Here is a 24,296-nt window from a genome sequence, read left to right as displayed (position 1 = left end):
TAAAATAAAATAAAAAATAAAATAAAATAAAAAGTAAACTCTGACACAATCACCTTGTCTGTATGTAAAACGTATGTACCCAAAACACTCAAATTCAAGAGACAGAACAGCACCTTTCCCTTTGAATTCAGAACTTGTTAGAGATAGAAGGAATTATACATTTCACATAACCCATACTGCATTTTCCTAAGCGTTCCATCAAAAACTACACACCAACAGAATATGATCCTTTCCAGTTATATCAGAAAACATTTTAGAGACACTAATAACCAAAAACAAAAGTTAAATATTTTACAAAAATAATGCAACATCTCATGTACAAAAAGAGGTGACCAACAATACATACTGAGGGGTTCATGCATGTGTGGACAGCAAACCAATCCCTGTAGAAGAAACTACACACACACACACACACACACACACACACAGAATAATCCCTCTTATTGCATTCTACATGCTAATCAACTTCTGTGCGTGGTGTATTTATTTGCACTTTGGAGATTTGTTGTTTTATAATCGGAAGTCATAAGTCATTTCTTATGTGTATCATTAGTCTCCCCAAGCAGACTGCCAAGTCATTTTAGGCTGGGATTAGAGATGGACAAGAAAGACTTCCAATGAAAAGGAAGTTTTGGAGAAAATACAGGAGCTGATTAGGTCACGAGAAGGGATAAAATTCTAGGTAGACATAAAATACCTATAGAAGTAAAAGATAAGAAAACAAATTGTGCTCTTTACCATCAATATATATTTCACCGGTTAACTCTGCATGTTCACCTAATCTCTTCACCAAATACCTTTGAAAAATGACTGATTCTAGGTGGCTCACGCCTGTAATCCTAGCACTCTGGGAGGCTGAGGAGGGTGGATCGTTTGAGCTTAGGAGTTCGAGACCAGCCTGAGCAAGAGCAAGACCCCATCTCTACTAAAAATAGAAAAAATTAATTGGACAACTAAAAATATATAGAAAAAAAATTAGCTGTGCATGGTGGCACATGCCTGTAGTCCAGCTCCTTGGGAAGCTGAGGCAGGAGGATCGCTTGAGCCCAAGAATTTGAGGTTGCGGTGAGCTAGGCTGACGCCATGGCACTCTAGCCTAGTTGAGACTCTGTTTCCAAAAAAAAAAAAAAAAAGAAAAGAAAGAAAGAAAAATGACTGATTCTAAAGTTCAATATTGTGTCTTTTTATAAAAATATGTGTGTATGTATATACATGTTTCTATACAACTCAACTCACATACCTAGTTCCCTTTATATACAAAATGACACAAATAAATGGCAGCCACGTTATTTTAACTGGTTGTGCAGTATGAATTCAGAATGATTATAATTACAGTTTCTCTTTTAAAATGAGGTTTTGTTCTTTAATATTCATTGACTACTAGCTTGCATCCTGCACACAACACATTATTTACCCTACAGTGGCTTGGTACATCAATTATGGTAATAGTTTGTGAATAGCATTCACATTATGGAAAAATGAACCTGGTTACTTACTCTCCCTCTGGAAAATTGTCACAAACATACGTATCATCTATCTCTACTTAGAGTGCAGCAATTAGCAATTATATACTTTTTTAAAGTAAAAGGGGAAAATAGACCTGAAATGTCATGTTTCCAAATGTTCTTAGGATACAGTCTAAAATTATTTTGTTTGAACTTTAGGTGAAAAGAGAAAATACAGTTTGACAAAATCAAAAATCATCACTGATAGCAGACTGGATATGGAGAAATAGATAAGGCATCTCACAAATGGCATCACCTATTAAGTAATTCCTTCTTCATCCAGATCAGACTAGAAATAAATAGGCTTCAGGCTTTGGGAGGCCTGAATAGAGCAGCTGTACTGTGAAGTAAGACAGACCTGAACTCAAATCCTTGTTTTATATTCTCTAGCTCTGTAAACCATTATTTATGGAGACCTACCATAAACCAGACACAGTACTAGGTTCTGTATAGGCTAAAGAAATAAGACAAAATAAGTTTTGTAAAGGATGCTATGTACTAAGGGGCTAGAAACATAATCAATATAATTCAGTACGAAGTGTACTTCATACTAAATAAAGGTTGATAATACAGAAATAGTTCAGGAAAGAAAAATTACTTCTGTCGGCAGAAAAAGGGGATAAGAGATAGCTTTAGAAAGGGATGGACTCCTGAGCTGCAGTGATAGAATGATATTGAAGTTCATAAGAGAAATCCTAGGTGACAATAAGTTTCAAGATCCAAAAACGAGAATGGACAGTAAGGAAGAAATACAGGTAAGGACTAGAGGGGAAGAGCCAAAGATCTAGAAAGCTTGCTATGTGATGGTCATCTGCATGGATATTGAAATTGTCCAGATCACTCATTACTTAGCTTCTCTGACTCCTAATTTGTAATTACCATTCATTTGTCAAATAAGAAAAATAAAATACCCCCAAGGATTTTTGAGAGAACTGAATAAAGCTGTTCTGTAACTTGCGTAGTTTCTGGCACCAACAGGCTCCTAATATCTTTTTAAACATTAACATTTTATTGTAACTAAGAAAATAATAATTTATAAAAAAGATAAAAGGAACGATACAAGAGCTTTTAAAAGCAGAAATATAGACAATAACAGTCATAGTAGTAAGGATGGGGTAACAATCATGAAAAATAAACTGCCATAATAGGTTCTGTTCTTTCACACTACCCTAAAAGACTGATCATTTTTCAGAGGCAATGGGCAAAATTTGGGACAATTGATTATTAAGGGGAGTTCAATAAGTAGTTCCCTTTGGCACTGTTTCATAGTTCCCTCTGAAATGTGAGGATTTACGATTTAGTCCAGAATAGCTCTGACTTACATATCATAGAAGCTTCTAGGATGTGGCTCCTCTCTAAATGTTATTCCTCACAGTGTACACTCTAGACTTCTCCTTCCCAGTGTCAAAGAGAGGCAGGCAACCAAAAAACAATTTAGTCATATTGCCTATTGGCATCACCTGAGAACTTGTTAAAAATGTAAATTCTCAGGCCCTCCCAAGACTTACTGAATCAGAAACCTTGGAGATGGTGGGGCCCAACAACTTGTTCAACAAGCTTTCTAGGTGATTCTGACACAGATTAAAGTTTGAGAATTACTAATACAGTGCAATATCCTAGGTGGAAAACTGAAGCCCAGAGCGAAGGTCACACAATGACTTGATTTCAGAACCAAAGTCAGTAGACTCCTAGCCCCTCGTCTCCTCTACACGACATGGCTTGTGCAGACACCTGAGTAATGAATGTAACTGGTTTCATGTGTTTAGCTCTGCCCCTTTGCCCTACTGTGTCCTCAGTTGGCTCTTATGGAGGTGTTTTCTGGCAAGCAGGGCACATGAGAGAGAAAGAGTCCATGGCTTAGGTCCATACATTTTTAAGTAAAGGGCCAGATAGTAAATACTTTAGGTTTTGCAGGCTCTCACAATTACTCAGCTATGACATTATAGCTCAGAAGCAGCCACAGAAATACTTAAACAAAGGAATATAGTGAAATTCCAAGCAAAACTTTATTTACATAAATAGACATCAGGTCAGGTTTGGCCAGTGGTCTAAAGTTTGCCAATTCCTGCTATGGAAGATGGCGGGCACAGAGTAGGTGTTCTACAAATACATTGTTTAATGAATAAATAATTAAAAGAGTATGGAATAGTTGTTGTTGCTTACTACATTCATCAATGTCTCCTGTTCTTCCTCCTTTTATTTTTTTCCCAGTACCTCATCACCAGGACTGTTACACACACTTAGTTGCATAGGCTATACCTGCAGGATGACGTACTAAAGGGGCACTAAAATCCAGCCCACAACCCACTTGCCAAACCATGTGCCCTAGCACAGAGCTGCTATGCCAGAAGAAAGGGGAGACTTTTTGTAATTTGCATAAAAGCACAGGCCACTCACCAAATCAGGTGCCCTTGGAACTGAATCTACCCAAGGAGGAGGGCTGTTCTCTAATTTGTACACAAACACCCTCTGTCTCCTTCCTTTCTGTGGCCTCATCTTTTCCCTCTTCTCTTCATCTAGACCCCAAGATACCCATTAACAATAACTGGGTGTTTCTACTAGTAGTACTACTCTAGGCCAGAAATGGTCACCAAATGTTTTTAATTAGGAATCTTTATTAGTACAAAAAAACCTGAACATATTCCCGATACATATATAACTATTTAAATGAAGCTGATACATTGTGATTATCATAAAATATACAAATAAATATAAGGACTGATATAAAATGAACACAATTTTTAGTGGTTTACCCAACATCTCAAGGTACAATATCCTCTTAGGGCAAGGTAAATCATTAATAATCATAGATATAACCTATGGTTCCCAAAAGTCATTGTTTTTTTAATAATTTCAACTTTTTGGCTGACTTCCTATTAGATATGATTATATAGTTGCTATTTGTACCCAGGGACATGGTTGATAAGCTTATAAAAAAATGTCAGCTCTGTCATTTTTTTGCTGTTGCCTTGTGTTTATATTGTCTCATTCCACAGTTTCTTTGAAGGAATTTTTAGAAATCTCTTTTCCTCTTTGCTAAAAGTAAATAATATAACCCATTGACATGCGTTATGAGCCACACAAAATGTAGCACATTCCACAACACTGGGAACAAATGGCTGAAAGAGTCTGCTTCTTTGGAAACCCCCACTCTTCCTTCAGGACCTGCCATACCCTACAAGAGTGCAAGACTGATTGTCTCATAGCCTGAGTGATGTGCACTATCAACTCAGATATCAAATATCAATAATGTGTAATGTCTTTCTTAAAGATAAAAATCAATCTAAACATAATTTCTACTACTTTTTTCTGTGTTCCAATTGTTTATCCTAAAAATCTTGTTGGAGGTAGAGAGGAGGGAGCACATATCTCAACTTAAGAGATCTCCATTCTAGGTCAGTGTTCCAAGTACAGGTGACTTGGATTGTAAAATCAATTTATTGAGAAATCACCACTGTATGTGTGTGTGCTTGTGTGTGTATTTGGAGTAAAACAGAAAAGAAATAATAGAGTGTATTACATGTAGTGAAGGTATTATTTAATGAATACGTGTATATGTAAGTACAGGTATGCATGTGCATTTAAGCATGTACATATGCATGTATATTTGATTATTATATAAACTATATTTTTAACTGTGGGAGCTGGGACAAAAAAAGTTTTGAAAACCATACTCTAGGTGAAAGAATTTGGAAACTCCCTGGGGACGAGATGCCAGCACAATTAGTGTAATTAAAATGCCAGGTGAAGGAAGGGAGAGAAGGCAAAGCAGCTGCTGTGGTGTGTTAGAAAGGTGTGTCATTTAGGGAAAACACAATCTCCAAGCCTCTGCTTTCTTCATCTAAAAAGTGGAGATAATGATACTTATTTTATATGTTTATTATGGGAAATAACTAGAAATCATGAAGGCACTAGAGAATGCTTGGCACATAGTAGGTATTAATGCCAGAGAATGATTTCCTCCTAAATAAGAGAAGCAGGGAAGCTTAAACATACAACAAAACATAGAGCAAAGATCAGTGTGAGAAAAAGCATGGTCCAGAGCATAAAGCACCCTTACCTGCAATTCCTCTTTGATAACAGAAGAGATAATGTTCTATAAAGGAACACAGATTTTGAGAAACCTATATCCTCCCTACCAATCAACTCCTAACACACATATATACCCTTGAGGCTACAGAAAATACAAGCAAAAGAAACAAATAAATGAAACATGGTTTTAAAAACAGCCCCACAGTAATCTGTAACTTCCTATAAGCACAGCTTTCATTATTCATGAAGACAGCCTAAACAATTTGTAAGCAATATGCAAAATGTTATTTACTTAGAAATCCATAAAAATTCATATGGTATTACAGAAAAATTGCAAACAGATCTGTGTAGAAGCTCCACTTAAGAGCTCTTTCAGCCATCATGATGGGTTCTTACAGACAACCCCCAAAATCTAAATTAGCTTTAATAATCCTAAAATACCAGACACCAAACATGAAACCCTTGTTCGATGCAGATTTAAGACCACAAGTGCCAGTAATGATTGACCTTGGATCACTTTAGTTTCTCAAACAGCCCAATAAGTATAGATTCTCAACCTGGTTGGGTCATTGACCAGCTTTGTGACGCTGAGTAAAGCAAAACACCTCTGAACATTTCTTTTCGCATCTACAAAATAACACGGTTGTCCAAAGACAGCAATTAAAATGGCAGTCCTATTTTATTTGACTAGTATATTACTTTTTAAAAAGTGATTTTGAGTATATAATATAATATTGTTCATTATAGTCACATTGTTATACAATAAAATTTGCTAAGAGGATATATTTTAATTAAATGTTCTCATCAATAAAACTATGTGAGGTGATGGGTATGTTAATTAGCTTGATTGTGGTGAGTATTTCATGATATATACATAAATCATCAAGCTGTATACCTTAAATATACACGATTTTTAATTGTCAACTATACAATAAAGTTTGAGGGAAATGGTATTGATTGCCTTAAGAAGGAACAAACAGGCTGGGCACGGTGGCTCAAGCCTGTAATCCTGGCACTCTGGGAGGCCGAGGCGGGAGGATCACTTGAGGTAAGGAGTTCAACACCAGCCTGAGCAAGAGTGAGACTCTATCTCTACTAAAAAAAATACAAGAAATTAGCTGGGCAACTAGAAATAGAAATAAAAACTAGCCGGGCATCACCATGTAGATGATGTGAGCGCCTGTAGTCCCAGCTACTTGGGAGGTTGAGGCATAAGGATCACTTGAGCCCAGGTGTTTGAGGGTGCTGTGAGCTAGGATGATGCCACAGCACTGTAACCCAGGCAACAGAGTGAAACTTCACCTCTCTATATGACATCATGTGGCAATGACCGTGCAAATATACTGTCTGCTCAACATGTAAAGGTATTATTCAGGGACTCCCAAACTAGCCGTAAAATTCTAATTGCAATGGGGAATAGGTGAAAGAAATAGGAAGAGTATAGTAGCCCAGGTCTAACTTTGAGGACTTCGATTTTATTAAGAACACTGTTTAACTGTGCTTAAGGTATGCCAACAAATCAGCAGATGTTCTGGATTCCCTCAGCCTCCATCATGGAAACAGCATCAGAGGGAAAAAGAAGCAAATGTCTAACAGAGGCTGATTATACATTATTGAGACAGAGCCTCCTGGTTTCTAGGAGCCACAGACTAAATCCTCAAGGACAAAAGCCTGTAAAGTTTATGCAGACAGATATCTAGTGGCAGGCCAGCCCTTGACTCCAAAGAAGAAATTAAGGGCCAAAACAATTACTGTGTCAGAGGCAAGTCACTGGGAGGTACATATATTAACTTATTCAGGGCATATGATCTAAATTCAAGTGCTCTCCTCAGCATATGATCAAATTTAAGTGCTCAGTAAAGCTAACGAAAGAACAGAAAACAACCTGGTATTTCTATGGAAAAATTTCTACAAAGAAGAAATTCTAATGACTTAGTACACAAAGAGTTCTAATATTTCTGCCTGCAGTTTCCACCACAGGCTGGCTACCCTTCCAATGAATGGGAAATAAGCAGAAGGCTGGTCTCCCCAGATGTTGGAGAGCATTCCAGCTGCTGAACACAACCTGTTTGCAATTTTATACTCAACCACCAGAATGAAAATGCAAACCTTCAGAAAAACAGGCCCTTAAACTTCCTCCTGACTGCTGTTAGTGGTTTCTTTAATCTTTTAAGCTCTTGGGCTTAATACAGCAGCTGCCATCAAGAGTACTTATTGTTGCTGAGGATAAAAGGAAAGAAAAAAAATCATACTAAATTCAGAAACATAGATTTCCATTCTGCTAGAATCCAGGCTAAAATGGAGAAGAAAGATGGGGGTAGGAACACAATGATGATGGGAATTAGAAATAGAGAATCACGTTGTAGATGCAGAAGGGCTTGAAAGGGGTACATGAAAGGGGACAAATCAGATGTGTCTAGAGTGCTTAGGGAATTGCTCTTAACTCCCCACCTCACCCTTCTTGAATTCCAACATTAAGTACCATCTTTTCAGGACAAGATCTCTTCACCGAGTTCTTATCAAACAACATTGGGATAGGTTTCATGTAAATAAAACACATAAACCCTTCTCTAGAACATGCCAATGATTTAGGAGAGGGAGGATGAAAATTCAAATGTAAATGTTCTCAAACATCATACTTACATAACTTGAGAATAGGAAGGCAGACTTTAATTGTCATCTAAAATAGTGATCCTCAAGTTTGTTCACCAAAGTGGCCTCAATAGCAAAAAAAGAGTAATTATAAAACAAGAGATCTCTTTCTGTGGCCTGCTGTAAGCACAATAATTCTTTCGGTTTGAGTATTACATATTAAACACTATATGAAGACACAGAATTCTTTTTGGTCCTCAGTATGTGTTTGCTTAAGTATAAAATTAGCGTTTTGCCAAAGGCCTCAGGTAAAATAGATATATAAGGAAAGCAGCATGACATGCCTGGTATGATTATATGGTAACTTCATATAGCTCCTACTACATTGCCACTTTTCCCAAGACAACACACAACAGAGAACCATGATCTAGTTCAATGCTACAATTTGGATGATAGGGAAAAATTAAGACCCAGAGAGGCAAAAATTCATGCCCAAAGTTACAGAAGTTAGTAGACCCAGCAATACGACTCCTAGTACAATGAAATGCAATTTTCACCAATCTAGGCTTTAAATAATAGGGGTTAAAAAAAAAAAAAAAAGCTTACTGCTCAAGAATTAATTCCCTCCCTCCAAATTATCCAAACCTTGCTGATGTTTGAGGAGGAGTCCCCATACAACTGCTGCTGTCTATGAACTATCTGCATTTGGAATCACATTAACAGCTTAATAATTTAGTGAGTGCTTAGTATTTATTTCATTTAGTTAATTTAGCATATTTTTTATGTTTATGGCAAGAAATATGGGTAACACAAAAATATTTAAAAGATGAAGTAAACATGACAAATATAAATTTATACATTTATACTTCAACAGTTTTTTGAAGAGGAAAAACATAAATGTTATTCCTTGAGGGGAGAATTAAATTATAAAGTTGAATCCTTACAAGTAAGAAACTTTCACAGAAGTATAGAAAAAAAAATTTGCAAATAAGGAATCTGGAAATTAAGATCTGAGTACTCTCTCTTTAGGTAAATCTAGTACAAACACAAAACATAAAGTAATTGAAATAAGCTGTTTTTCTTCCTTTTTAAGTAAAATTAAAGGTCTTTAAAATCAGTTTTCTGGTGGGCAAGGTGAGGGATGGTGGCGAGGAGGGAGTCTTCAAATGCACCCAGCACATAAATAACCAGGAATTAAAGTCCCACTTTTCCTCTCTAAAATAAATGTCTTATAGTTCATCGGCTAATGGACAGTCCTAATGAGTTCATGTTAAAGGGAAAAATCAACCAAAAGCATAACTTCTCCATACAAGTCCCAGAGGACCAATGAAAACACAGCTGCCATCTTGGAATCACCTCTTCTGATGAGTCTCCCTATAGTCATTTTAAAAAGCATAAAAGTGTTCATTACCCCACTAGTTGTTTCTCAAACAGCCTTAGTTAATTCACTATGTGGATTTACTGAGTCCTCAAAGGAACCAAATGCAAAATGGATGGCTAGTATCCATTCTCTGTGTTATCAGAGAGGCTGATCATAAACACTCTCAGCTCTCAATGGTTCTAGACACTTTATCAGGTAACATCAGCTCTACCTGGCTCTGCAATTGCAGAGCACAAGTTGATGAAATGAAAATATAATCCTTATCAGAAGGCAAAGAACTCAGAAACTACAATCCTTCATAATTTCTAAAGAATAAAAAATTTCAGTGCTACTCTAGAAACAAAAACAAGAAAAGCATTCATGTGATATATTCAGCAGCTAACCCAGCTCAACTGAGAAATGTATCAAATTAATATTATCAAGACTCTCAAAATCCAGAAGTTCTAGAATAAGCACCAAATTCACACCAGATACTAAGCAGCTCTTGGAAGTCCATGATAGCAGCTCAAAGAATGTAACAAACCTAAAACCATGATTCTGGGTATTTCAGTAAGTGGACTAGTGTTTGGAAGGTTGAGAGCATCAGATCTCCTAATTAGCTAAAGATCTGGTGAGCAAACTTAGGATGCCATTTTATAGAGGTTCCCTTGGCAATTCCATAAAACTTTTTTTTTGCTGAGATGAAGTAAATACAATTCCAACAACACTGAAGTCTGCACTAAAATACACATCTAAAGCAATTACTGTGGGGACTGAGCAACGTTCTCCCTTGCAAATTGACTATCACACCTCTATAACCTTCTCCAAATAATGTCCTTTCTAAGCTACAATTTGTGCTAAATATGTAAATATATAGTACTTACTGCCATCCATGGATGGCTTCATCCATCTTCATTATTAAAACTCCTACAAAATTGTGTATAGTATACCCTGACACTACTTGGCCATCACTTCAAACATTGGACCAAACATCATGTTGCAGTGCTTGGTTATAAGGTGATCAAAGAAATTATTATAAACATGCTTACACTATTTAAGAATGAAATTAGAATAAAAGATTAAATCAAAATGAAAATATGCCAAAAATTATCAGAGAATTCATAGATCTCTTTTTGAAAAGTAACTAAACACATTTTTTCCAACATATTGTTTCATTCCTCAAAGCTGCCAGTGTTTATTTACCCTTCTTTAAGGGTACTTTTAAGTGTACTTTTCTTTAAAAATAAGAAAACTATAAAAAAAATTTTCTTGCCCAAAGTCATGTGCCTAGAAAATAGCTAAACTAGGATTTGATTCATTTACCTGACTCCAAAATCCATATTTTTTCTACTTGCTCATGCTACTTCTAACAGGATATAAATCAGTAAAATACAGCTTTGAAAATCTGATTTTATGAGCATTGGCATGCATACTGCTATTCACAAAGTACAGTGCAAAAACCTTGTGCCACATTTTTAAAGATTATATAGGTATAGCTACAAATATGGCAACATCATTGGCACTTTTAAAAGAGAAAAACAATGCCATGTGTTCTAAGAAATATTTAGAAAAATCAACCCCAATCATTCATTCAATTGATTTCTTGTGGGAATGACAAGTCATCAATTCCCAGCCTAAAAAATTGAAGGTTCCCATAGGCACCCAATGCTGCAATGACCATCCTGAAGTACAAAGTACACACCAGAAAGTAAATATAATAATTAAATTCAAACATTTATAAAGAATCCAATTCAATTTAACAAACATCTATTAACCATCTACTATGTGCCAAACAACAAGCAAGGTGCTAGCAGTATAAAGGCTGAACCAGACAACTTGCTTCTAAAGAAGTCCAGAGTCCAGGAGGGAAATCCTAAAAGCTAGGCTACAACAAGATGCCACAGAGACACTCAGAAGAGCATCAGAAAAGGGTCGCAGAGTATGTGACATTCAACACAGGCCTTGAAAAATGACTAGCAAATTTCTTGATAATATTAGGAGCATTAAGTGTTTCTAAACAGAATCAATCTGGGTTTAGAATATATATTTGATGGTGTCTGGAATCTGGAGGTAGAAAAACTAAAGTTAACCTTTTTATATAGTTTAGTAAGCAAGGCAAAATGCACAGTGGTTAGAAGCAATGGCTTTGCTAATTGCTAGCTCTTTGATCACAAATGGTTTTAACTCTTCTAAGTCTCAGCCACCTTATCTATAAAAACATGAGTAAAAATAGAACCTACCTGATAGGATGATTGTTAAAATTAGATACGATGATTTATGAAAAGCATTTGGCAAAATAACTGGACCAAAATAAACACTCAATATATTTTAATACTGTTGAGGCATGAGATAATAGGGAAACAATCTTACAGGCACTTTTCATTCATATTTATGTATGTTACATTACATTACATAGACACACTAGGTTGTATCTATTCTGATTGTCATTTCGTTTGTGATGTTCTAATGGTAGATATTAATAAGTCCAAATTACAATAAAGCTTCGTGACCTGTAAAAAGATAAAATCAACAAATAGTAAAAGATTTACTTTTCCTTTTCAAATGCTCACATTACAGCTTACTGTGGTGATATAAAGTAATTCACAGCACCGAGTCTCAGTTTCCTTGTTTTTAAATAAAATTCACAGCACAGAAGAGTTAGAGAGATGTTAGGATAAGAGACAGCGCAGATGAAAAGCCTAGCCCTTCATACAAGGTGGAAAATAATAATTCTGTTCTGTCCCTTTCCTGCTTGTCAAAATGTTTCTATGATTAATGAGGCTTCATGGGGAAACTTTTAAAAGCATAAATAACACTACAGCTGGAGGGTTTTAAACAAGTTTGCTTACATTCTATAGGCATATTTTCTATTTGCTTATTTTAACTGGCAGTAAAATTCCTAGCATTTGAGAAAATACCTTTGATCTACAGACCACAAGCATAAGCTCTCTTGGGGATGTTTGCCAACAAGGTAGATAAAAGAGTAAAAGAGTATCTGTTGAGCAATGCTAGCTGGTGAAGTGGGAATGAGTGAGTTGCAATTCACTCTGTGAAGGTATTTGGAATTATTCTGGTGGATGGTTGCTTGAGAGACTACCACTCCACTTGCTTAAACATGTCTTATCTACTTGACTACTCAAGGGATAAAGATTAGCACCTAAAATACCATGGGGCACAGTTAAAAAATACCACTTATTATGTAATAACAGTCTATGACTATTTTATTATATAATTCTCTAAGAACTAAACCACAGACTTATGTGCTTTGATTTGTATGTATGTAGATATGGGACTTGGAAAAAGAATACCAGAGTAAATCTTGAAATTCTAAAGCACGTTTTATTTATTTATTTATTCATTTTAAATTTTTATTTCAAAATATTAAGTGGGCACAAATGTTTTAGGTTACACGGATCAGTTCTGTAATGTTTGAGTCCTGGCTAAAGATATGCCTGCCACCCAAATAGTGATCATAGTACCTGTTAGGTAGGTTTTTGCCGCTCCCCTCCTCACTCCTCTACCTCTCATCACTCACAAAAACTAATTCAAAATGGATAAAAGACTTAGATCTAAGGAATGAACCAGTAAGAATTCCTGAGGAAATGTAGATAAAACTCTAGATATTGGCCTTGGCAAAGAATTTATGTAAAAGACCCCAATGGCAATCACGGCAACAACAAAAATTAATAAATGGGATTTGATTAAACTAAAAAACTTCTGCACAGCTAAGAAAATAGTCAACAAAGCAAATGGACAACCTATAGAATGGGAGAGGATATTTGCAAGCTACATATCCGATAAAGGGATAATAACCAGAATTTACTCAAGCAAACCAACAAGAAAAAAACAACCCTATTAAAAAGTGGGCAAAAGACATGAACAGAAGCTTCTCAAAGAAGAAAGACAAATGGCCCACAAACATATGAAAATGCTCAAGGTCACTAATCAGGGAAATGCAAATTAAAACCACAGCGAGATACCACCTTACTCCAGTTAGAAAGGCATTCATCAAAAAGTCCAAAAACAATAGATGCTGTCATGGATGCAGAGAGAAAGGAATGCTTATACACTGTTGGTAGGACTACAAAAATAGTACAACCTCTATGGAAAGCAATATGGAGATTCCTATGAGGCACTTTCAAAAATAAACAAAAAAACTCCTTTTGCTTTATAAAATGGGAAGCTATGAAAAAAAGTACCACTTACAACATGTATCACCTTGGGCAAGTTACTTAATCTCTCTGAGCTTCAGCTTCCTCATCTATAAAAGAGGGACAATAACTGCACCTACCTCAGATTAATGAGATAATTCAAGTACAGTGGTTAGTACAGAGACTAGCACAAATTCACTGCTCAATACATGCAAGCTATTGTTAATGTTTTGTGTTTGTGGAACAAGGCAAATAAGCTAGAAGGCCGATACAACAAACTTATCATTGAAATTACAACCAGCAAGGGTTTCAATTTTAACAACTTGTTTCATGGCCTCAAATGGAAACTTTAGACACTATAATAATATTTGCCTAGTGAGTAACAACAATCGTGCTTTGTTTAGAATTTTATTTTTATATTCTAGTATCTTAGACAAGTGGAAATGCAGAAATTCTACTTTCAATAATTGAGTTCCATGGTATTACCATAGCCAACAAAATAGAAATAAATGTTTCTAGATAATCTCTTTGGCCTTTAGCAATAATCTACCTCAATTACAATTTTACTTGTCATTTAGCAGTCAATTAGAATTTTAAAATTCCAAATCCTTACACTGAGACAATCAGTGGCTTTTCTTGTCAAAAGGCATATATATATATATATATATATATATATATATATATATATATATATATATCATGAGCCTTCTGTCTGATGTCTTATAAACCTTCAGCAATTTTCTTGTTTTGTAAAGTCGGCAAGCACTGAACTACAAAAGCTCTATTTCCTTCCAATCTTTGCAAACAAGATAACTACCCACAGCTTGATACTGGTTCGAATGCTCAGGTTCAGAATGAATATCAAAGCTAGATTAAGTTGACATCTGTGTAAGCCGCAATGGCTCTCTCTTTCAATCCCTTCAAACCCAGCATTTATAGTTATGTACAGAGCATCTGTAATGACAACAAGCACTGCTAGTAACACTTGAACACTTCTGGCTGCTGAGAAAAGCAGTGTGAATTCTAGTATCAAGCAAGTGCCCAACATGATCTTCAGTGAGTTGAGGACCAATATGAGAACTGGCAGACAGATGGTCTACTCAATAAGAAGGGCTGTTGATAATTCATGCAAAAAGTCTGTTCAAATCAGTGAAAAGGAACAATAAACTGTATATTGCTTCTATGTGAGAGATATAATTAAGCACTTTACATACTTTGTCTTATTTGGTTGTTCCAAAAACATTGTGTCCATCAAATGATGAATGAATAAACAAAATGTGATATATACATAAAATGGAGTATATTTACAATAAAAATGAACAAACTTTTTATGGCTAATATTCCATGATGCACACACAGTATATGTGTATGTGTGTGTGTATCACATCATATTTTCTTTATCTATTCATTTGCCAATGGACACTCGGGAGTTTCTACACCTTGGCCATTGCAAATAATGTTACAATGAACACAGGAGTACAGAGATCTCTTCAAGATAGTGACTAAATTTCCTCTAGATATATATCTCCAGAAGTAGAATTGATAAAACATATGGTAGCTCTATATTTAATTTTTTCAGAAACTTTCATACTCTTTTCCATAATGCTGTGCCAATTTATATTCCCACTAACAGTGTACAAGGGTTCCCTTTACTCCACACCATTGAAAACCCTGCCATTTGTAACAACATGGATAAATCCAGAAGACGTATGCTAAGTGAAATAAGCCAGATATAGAAATTCTGTATGATCTCATTTTTATGTGGAATCTTAAAAAATCAAATTCATAGAAACAGAGAACAGAATGGTGGTTGCCAGGGACAGCAGTGAGAGAAATGGGGAAATATTGGTCAAATGGTATAAACTTTCAGTTATGAGTAATTTCTAGTGATCTAATGTACAGTATGGTGACTTAATAATATTATATTGCATACCTGATATTTGCTAAGAAAGTAGATCTTAAGTATTTTTATCACACACAAAAAAAGGTAACTATGCAAGGCAATAGATGTGGATGTGTTAATTAACTTGATTCTGCTAATCATCTCTCAATACATACACATATCAAATCACCACATTATACCTTAAATACATACAGATTGTGGTGAATTATACCTCAATAAAGTTGGGGGGGGGATGAACTACTGATGCCTGCTACAACATGTATGAATCTTGAAAATGTTAAGTAAAGGAAGGCAGTCACAAAGCACAGCACATTGTATGATTCCATTTATATGAAATGTCCAAAACGGGGAGATCCATACAGACAGAAAGTAGGTCAGTGGTTGCCTAGAGTTGGGGGAATTGGGGAGGAAATGGAAAGTGACTGCTTTTGCTTTGGGGTTCACAGTTTATTTTGGGGGTGAAAAAATGTTCTAAAATTGATTGTGGTGATAGCTGCATAACTGCCAATATACTAAAACCACTGAACTATATATATATATATATTTCAAATTAGTGAATTTTATGGTATATGAAATATACCATATATGAATAAATTTGTTTAAAAATTGTGAAACAGGTATTATTAGCTTTATTTTGCAAACTAGGGAAGTAATCCTCAGAGATAGGCAGCTAGTTGAGCAATGATTTGGAAAAACAGGTCAGCTTATTCCATATACCAAATTTTTTTGTTGTTGTTGTTTTCACTATACCCCAGTGCTTCTCAAAATACTTACAAGGCTAAGAAAGGGTGCAAATCATAAAATCCATCCAATCCTTTCACCAAAGTAGGTTGCTTTGCTGTTCTCAGCCTTCTTTATTCCTATAACTATTCAATATGTATTTACAATTGGATCCTATGAAATCTGATATATAAGGGTAAAAAACTATGCCTCCATACAAAAGGTTTTAGCCAATAATACTCTGCCTCTCTTAATCTCAAAGTCTGTCTAAAAAGCTACCAAAGATTATCTCTCTCTCTCCCCAACTGATCACAAAGAAAAAAAAATGCAGCATGCACAAAGTTGGTGACCATCCAGTTCAGTGGTTCTCAGCCCAGCAGCCTCAGCACCCCCTTTTTGTAACTCAGTTAATTGTCTTGAGACTCAAAGACAGTGTACCCTATACATACAGTTTCTAAAAAATCAATGCAATACCCTAAATTAAAATGCCTTCTACAGTCTTAAAAATAGATAAGATAGTTTTTATAATGCACATAAATCAAATCACAAAGGCAACCAGGCAGAAAAAGACCCTATACACACTCAGTAGTCTAGATCTAAGAACTTGCCCCATTTTTGAACATGCCCAAACTTGACTCAAACTAGATATGTACTGAGTTTCTTCACCCATAATAAAACAAAGTATTTTATGAAGAATAATCGACAGACTCCATATAAAATAATAGCACAGCTTCTGGGCTGGAATTATTCTTAGATAGTTGAGGTGAACATCTCAAGTTCACACATTCAGTTTCCATGCTACCTCTGTTAAAGAATTGTTATGAAAGGCATTATATCTCCTGACAGTGGAGTATGGCTTTGTTCCTCCCAGTTCCACTAACCAACTCTTGCGGTCTTCATTTTAACATATAAAATTAGATGAGCTATATAAAGTCCCTTGCACTTTTGTCTAGAACGAGCTATTTATTTATTCCAACAAAAATCCAATAGTTCAAAACAACTGTTAGGCAGCCCTTTCACATCACCAGCTCATACACTCATTTTGGCTAATGATTCATAACCTTCTTCTCCCAATGGAAACCGTCATTATTTACTGAAACCTGTCTCAAAATAGTATTGCTTGGCTGGGCGTGGTGGCTCACGTCTGTAATCCTAGCATACTGGGAGGCCAAAGCAGGAGGATTGCTCAAGGTTAGGAGTTTGATACCAGCCTGAGCAAGAGAGAGACCCCGTCTCTACTAAAAATAGAAAGAAATTAATTGGCCAACTAAAAATATATAGAAAAAATTAGCCAGGCATGGTGGTGCATGCCTGTAGTCCCAGCTACTAGGGAGGCTGAGGCAGTAGGATTGCTTGAGCCCAAGAGTTTGAGGTTGCTGTGAGCTAGGCTGATGTCACGGCACTCAAGCCTGAGCAACAAAGTGAGACTCTGTCTCAAATAATAATAAAAAAAAAATAATATTGCCCCTGTCAATGTCTTTCTAAGTATGTGTTATCTGTATTCCCAAATTCTTCTACACTCTTTAGAATTTTCTATTTGGTCACTTAAATACCTTACCCTATTTTTTCTCAATAAACAGAAAATGTGTTCTCTTGAAACCCATTAAGATTCTCAATAAAGTTAATTAGTCTGACAATTAAAATGACACAATAACTGAAAATATCTCTCTGATAGACCCCAGGAGATTATGATGACTTAGTAAGAGAAATATTTTACTATAACAGGAATCAATACTCCTAAGGTATTTCATAGAAGGCTTTTACTTAGAAATACAAATACCAATATTTCATGTATGGCATAAAATTAGATGAAGGCATTTTAGAATAACAGTAAGTTCACTGAATGAATTATACAATAATTTTGAGGCTTTAATAAGCCTGCCTCTGAAGCTAAATTTTTATCAGAAGATAAAGAGACCAACAGTTCTATACTGAGGCTGACATAATAAAGACATATTCTAAAATAATAAAAGCTAGTATTTATGGATAATTTATTATGTGCTAGGCCCCGTTCCAAGAACTTTACACGTATTAATTAACTTAATCCTTACTAGGAGCTTGGAAGGTATGCAGTAGTATTATTTTCAGTTAACAGATTAGGAAACTTACCCAACATCCTTACATTTCAATCAATAAGCACATTAAAAGCTCACAAATATGCATGAGGCACACATGTGCTTTGTATGAATACATACATATATAACACAAGTATCAATGTAACTGCACTCTGTGTGTATATGTACACATGTGTGGGTAAATACACAGATTTAGCTAGGGAAAGAACACACATATGGTCCCAATTTAAAGATTGGAATTTAAAGATTTTTCAATCAGTGCACTTGATAACCACATCTTTCTAGTCAGTAAATACAGAAAAATAATTCTAATGTCAGTTTTCTATTGGCAAGTATATTATAAGATTAAATTGTTGACACAGGCAAACTGATTTTCACAGCTCCAACTGACTGATAGCTTTAGACACAAGTCACGTAACAGTTTTGTTGTGACTCCTGTCATAAAGAAACTCATACAAATCATGCAGAAATCACCAGTTGAAATATGTTATACTTGCCACTGCCAAGATGACTTACTATCACAATTCAGCTTACTCTACTGTTGAAAACCCTTGCATTTGTCAAAGAGTCTCCCTCAGATGTGGGAATAATAATTATTTACTAGTGGGCTTTCTAACAGGAAAAAAAAAAAATCCCCATAAATGCAGGACAAGTATATGAGTACTCCTACAGATTTAATTTAATTATGACAATACTCCCTCTTTCTTTAAAAAGGAAAATAACCCAAAAACTTCTCCCAAGAAACCCAGTTGCCATAAATCCTTGGTAAAAAGTTACCACAAAACAAAATCAGATGTACATAAATAGTAGCACGCCACACCTGTTTTACATGGTTATTACTGAAAGTTAGAAGATAAAATTTTTGTTCATTTATCCAACTAAAATGTACTGAGTACTTACTACGTGTCAGGTGTTGATCTAGGTGCTGGGGATATAGCCGAGAACAAGTATCAAGAACCTCATGCTCAAGTGAGAGAGACAGATCATAAACAAGTAAAGAAAACAAGTGCAGATGCTTATCTAAGGAAACTAGAATCAAGTAAGGTATCAGAGGTGTAGGGACATTCTGAAAAGTATGAAGCACACGTATGACTATAAGACATAAATTTCCTATGTATTCTCAATATGTTTTCCATTAGTTATTCAGATGCCTGATGGAAGGGTTCATATTTCTTGTTTCTTTTATGTCTTTCCCTAAATGCCTTATACCATCCTGAGCAAACTGTGGTACATTAAATACTTTAATAAAATATAAAATAAGCAACCAGAAATAAACATCCTGAGTCAGTAAGACACAGCATTTAATCAAACCAGTTCATCCAGTCAGACCCAATGTTTTCCCTTCAGAAACTTCAGTGTTGTAAAAGACCTTCATTTCCCAGTTCTTCAAACACCACATTTAATTCCTTGCAAAATAATTCCCCTCATAACTTAGGTTAAATCCATACCACTGGCAAGTACACACTTTCAAGCATGACCACTAAAATGGCTGTTACAAAGTGAGGTTTGAAAAGTTTAATAAACGTCAAAATATAAATTCCACAAGCATTTGTCAGGCAGCAGAAAAATTTTCTGGAAGGTCTGTAGGGCAGACTAGAGCTGCTGCTGTCACACAGACTGCAATATAAAAAATTCCTATCCACTTGGAATTTATCTCACCCCACCCAGTTCCAAATGTTAAGCAGAAAACACCTAGCCACAAACGGTAACAATCAGAACGAAGCTTTTGGTGGTTCTCTAGACAGGAAAGATGTCTTAAAGTGAACAGCATTAGCTCATGGGAGAGAGAAAACTGAAATTGATGCCCATGGGAATAATTACCACTTTTCCCCTTGAACCCAGGTAGTAGTTTTGTATAGATATGGCATTCATCTGTCTCTCTCATTGTTGTGCAGTGTTGTCAGACAGATCATTCCATGCTTTCACTTAACTGGAAATTCAGTGTGGGTGCCTGAACTCTGGTGGTGGTACACATCAATAATACCACACCCAGAGAGTCTTAGGCATGAAAGAGGCAAACTTAGTTATTAAATTACCTTAACTTTTGAGGCCTAACCCTCAACAAGAAGTCAGGGTGTGTTTGTGTGTATGTGTTTGTGTGTAAGTGTATCCATACTCTCAGCAAGAACCATTCTCTAGTTGGGCAAACTTGTGTCATCCATATTTGTAAGAAACAAGTCATCTGTGTTCCTTTGCACAATCCTTCACCAAATAAGCATGACTGTAGATCATGGTCCATGATCTACATGGTCCATGATCATTTGTTCATGGTCCAATCTGGTTACCTTACAAGTTTTATTCTCATTCTTAACTTGATCATTGTTACCACTTCCTTCCTTACTCTCAACCTCCACAACTAGACCACCTACTCTCTGCCTCCTAAGAAGTTCCTAAGCTTCTCTCCATCTTCACTGCTACTACCTTTATCCAGGCCACCATCATCTTTACCTGGATTAGAGCACTCGCTTCCTGACTATACTACCTCCATCCACTCTCCTCCTCTATGACTCATCAGACATACCAGCAGTTAGAAATACCTTTTCTAAACTTGCAACTCATCATGTCACTCCCACTCCCTTTAGTGCCCCTTGTCTTTAGTGCTTTATACTTCCATGACCCATATCCTTAAAGTAGAATCTACAGAGCCTTTTGTGATCTGGCCTCTGCCAGCATGTGATTCTACAACACATATGCTCTCAGTCTCTCTACCTTTCACAGGCTTCTTTCAGTTGTTCCTCAAAAATTGCCATGTTCAGTCAAGTGCAGTGGCTCATGCCTATAATCCTAATACTCTGGGAGGCGGAGGCAGGAGGACTGCTTGAGGTTAGGCATCGAGAGCAGCCTAAGCAAGAGAGAGACCCCATCCATCTCTACTAAAAATAGAAAAAATTAGCCAAATGCGATGGCCTGCACCTGTACTCCCAGCTACTCAGGAGGCTGAGACAAGAGGATCACTTGAGCCCATAAGTTTAAGGTTGCTGTGAGCTAAGATGATGCATGGCATTTTAGCCTGGGAACAGAGCAAGACTCTATCTCTAAAAAATAATTGCCATATTCTATTCTCTCTAGCCTTGTGGCCACTGTACATGCTGGATATTCTTGTCTGATAATCATCACTTAGAAAGCTGCTATTCATTCTTCATGTTTCTTCCCAAAGGACATTTTCACAGGAAAGCCTTCCCAGCCTTCTCAAGGTTAATTCATCCCGTTACAGACTCCCACAGATCTCATCACACTTAAAAGTATTTATAAACTGCCTGCCTTTTTCTCCATGAGGGGTTCAACACAGAAGTTAGGAACCTGGGCTCTGGGAGCTGCCTGCCTAAGTTTGGATCTTGGCTCTACTATTTATTTATAAGCTGTGACCTTGGACAAGATACTTAACCTCTTTGTGCCTTGGTTTTGTTACCTATAAAACAGAGGAAATGATAGTGTCCGCTCTGTAAATTTGTTATGAGAATTAAAATGGCTGAAAAGTGTTTAAAATAGAACCTTACACATAGTAAGCACACAAGGAACGTTGGCTGGTGATATTATTGATATTGTTGTTTATGACAAGTGGAATATCTACCTTGTTCACCATTATAAATAAAATGCCTAATATATAGATTCTGTGTGATCCCAATGCCACTTCAGCATATCTCATTCAGTATGGTTATAATGGGGTACAGAAATTAGTTCTCTCTATGAAGCTACAAGAAATGACAATCATCAATTAATGTTTACTAAATCCCCATACTCTGTCCTATGTAGATGAAAAGGACGCATCCAGAAAAGACACAGCACCTCCCTATGTGGGAACCATGATTACACAAGTCTTTCCTGTCTCTTCACTAAGTGAAAGGGTTAATAAGAGTGCAATTTTAAATTATGTAAACCTCATCCAATATTAACCAACTCAGAGGTGTTCCTTAATCCTTCCTTAGCTTCAGCAGGAAAGACAATGGATCAAAGAGCTCACTTCACATAGATAGTGTTTCATGAAAGCAAAAGGTATCACGTTTATCCCCTGGCAGGATGTAAGTGGGCTGAAACGGCCCCAACTGCTACAGCAAGACTAGGGAGATTCAGGTAAAGATGGGAGGGTGTGTGGGCACAGGGTACCTGACTAATTAGAAAGAGTTCTTGAACTTCTGGTATTTTATTGATTTTTTTTGGAAATAAGAATAGTTTAAGCCTAAAGAGAGCATGACATTTAAGGGGCCTGCTTTTTAAATATTTCTATAAAGCAAAGATTTCTCTCCTTCAAAATGAATGGGAGAAAAGACGATTGAATTTTAATCCTTTAATGGCGTACCAGATGTATTGTTTACATGCTGAGCCTTCTACAAATTAAGCCTAGAGAATTAGTAGGTGTTACCTACATTTATAGGTAAGAAAATTGATACAAATGATGAAGATAACATGATTTGATAGCTATACAGATGTCTTTAAAATTTTCATTTGCTGCACACATACAGTATATCACTATGAGATCTGAATCTTTACAAATTAGATTTACTTAAATCAGATAAACCTATAGCATTAAAACATTCCACTTTAAAACATGATCAGCAGTTCCCACAAGGCTTTCACTAATCTGTCAGCAAGCCCTGTCATTTCTTTCTGTGCTACAGCTCCCAAATGGCCATTCCACATCTTAACCACTATGAGCACAGCTGGCTTATCTCAGCAGTCCCTTTTGGCAGGTCTTTGTAACCCTCCCTCCTTCCAACTGCCCCTCACATTTCAGTCTTAATCACCTACTCAACCACCTATCATCTGATCTCCATTGCTTAGCCTAAACTTCTTTCCATGGCATCTAAGCCCTATGCAGTTTGCTTCCACTCCATCTAAGCCTCTCAGCCACTATTTGACTTATATACTCCCTCCACTCTGGAGGGCTCCCTATTTCCTACACTCCCTGTTCAGTGCACTTCCTTGGGTTAGCTTTTATTGTTTCTCTCCCAATACCACCTCTCCCTCTAACAGTGGTTATCCAGTTATTCCTAGTTTCATTCACATTTAGTTTTGGATTTGTCACTGGATTCTTTAAGGGCAAGATCGTATCTTGAGATTTATTTATTTATATTCTCACAATGCTAAGTAAAATCAAGTATCAAATGTATAACTCACTAACTCGTATTCTTCTGTAGAAGTACAAAGGGACCATGGTATTTTTAAAATCGTATTTTCCTCCTGAAACAGCAGAAACTAAAATAAGTAGAAATCCATATGGCCCATAAAACTCAAGGAAGCTTCCTGGAACATGGTAAGGTAAAAGCACTGAATCTGGATTTTTACAGAAGAACAGAAAGAGCAGTGGGAAGAGGCACGTGGGAAGCTGAGGAAGGAGGCAGTGCATAGGAAAAAGAATGCCAGGGAGAACAAGGGATCTTAGTTGATGAGACTAAAAGGTCTTTCATGATTAGACTAATTAGGTCTTACATTCCAGAATTTAGAATATAATGGGCAGTCATTACATATTCAAGGAAGGACTTAAAGAAGATTATTTCTAAAGTGGTAAAAGTATATTGAGCATGAGAATCCTAAAGGCATACAATCCTTCAAAGAAGTTTCTAAAGCATTTAAGATGTTTAGCATAGACTCTCCACCCCAAAACATCTCATCATACTCTCTTCCCAGCACACTACGGTACCAGAATTCCTCTAATGCACATTGCCTCACCTTGCCACATCCCAAACTGAAGATATTAGCAAATGACAAAGAATAAGATCCATTGGCTGGGGTAATAGGGACTTCCCATGACACATGGAAAGAACACAGAAAAAGCAGGTAGGAGAGGACCCTGCAGCATTTCACAAACTGGCAGATGGCATCACAGTATTTACTCTCTTTAGAGAGGTAAGGATATTTCCCGTTGGAAACGTTACCAGATGACATAATGATAATAATAAAAAGAAGCCTAGAATTGTATTCAGTGACATGAAAAGTGATGACTGAACCCTGCCCTCCTTC

General features: G+C 36.3%; 1 protein-coding gene across 2 annotated transcripts in view; it reads right to left on the bottom strand.

Annotated features, from left to right (window-relative positions):
• AUTS2 (activator of transcription and developmental regulator AUTS2) overlaps nucleotides 1–24,296 on the bottom strand; it is a 1,182,161-nt gene that overhangs the window by 826,667 nt on the left and 331,198 nt on the right. The gene's annotated exons all lie outside the window — the stretch shown is intronic.

This window comes from Microcebus murinus, chromosome 19, assembly GCF_040939455.1.
Source record: "Microcebus murinus isolate Inina chromosome 19, M.murinus_Inina_mat1.0, whole genome shotgun sequence".
Lineage (NCBI taxonomy): Eukaryota > Metazoa > Chordata > Mammalia > Primates > Cheirogaleidae > Microcebus > Microcebus murinus.
The sequence above is the reverse complement of the archived record's forward strand: the minus strand, read 5'-3'. Positions and strand labels throughout refer to the sequence as shown.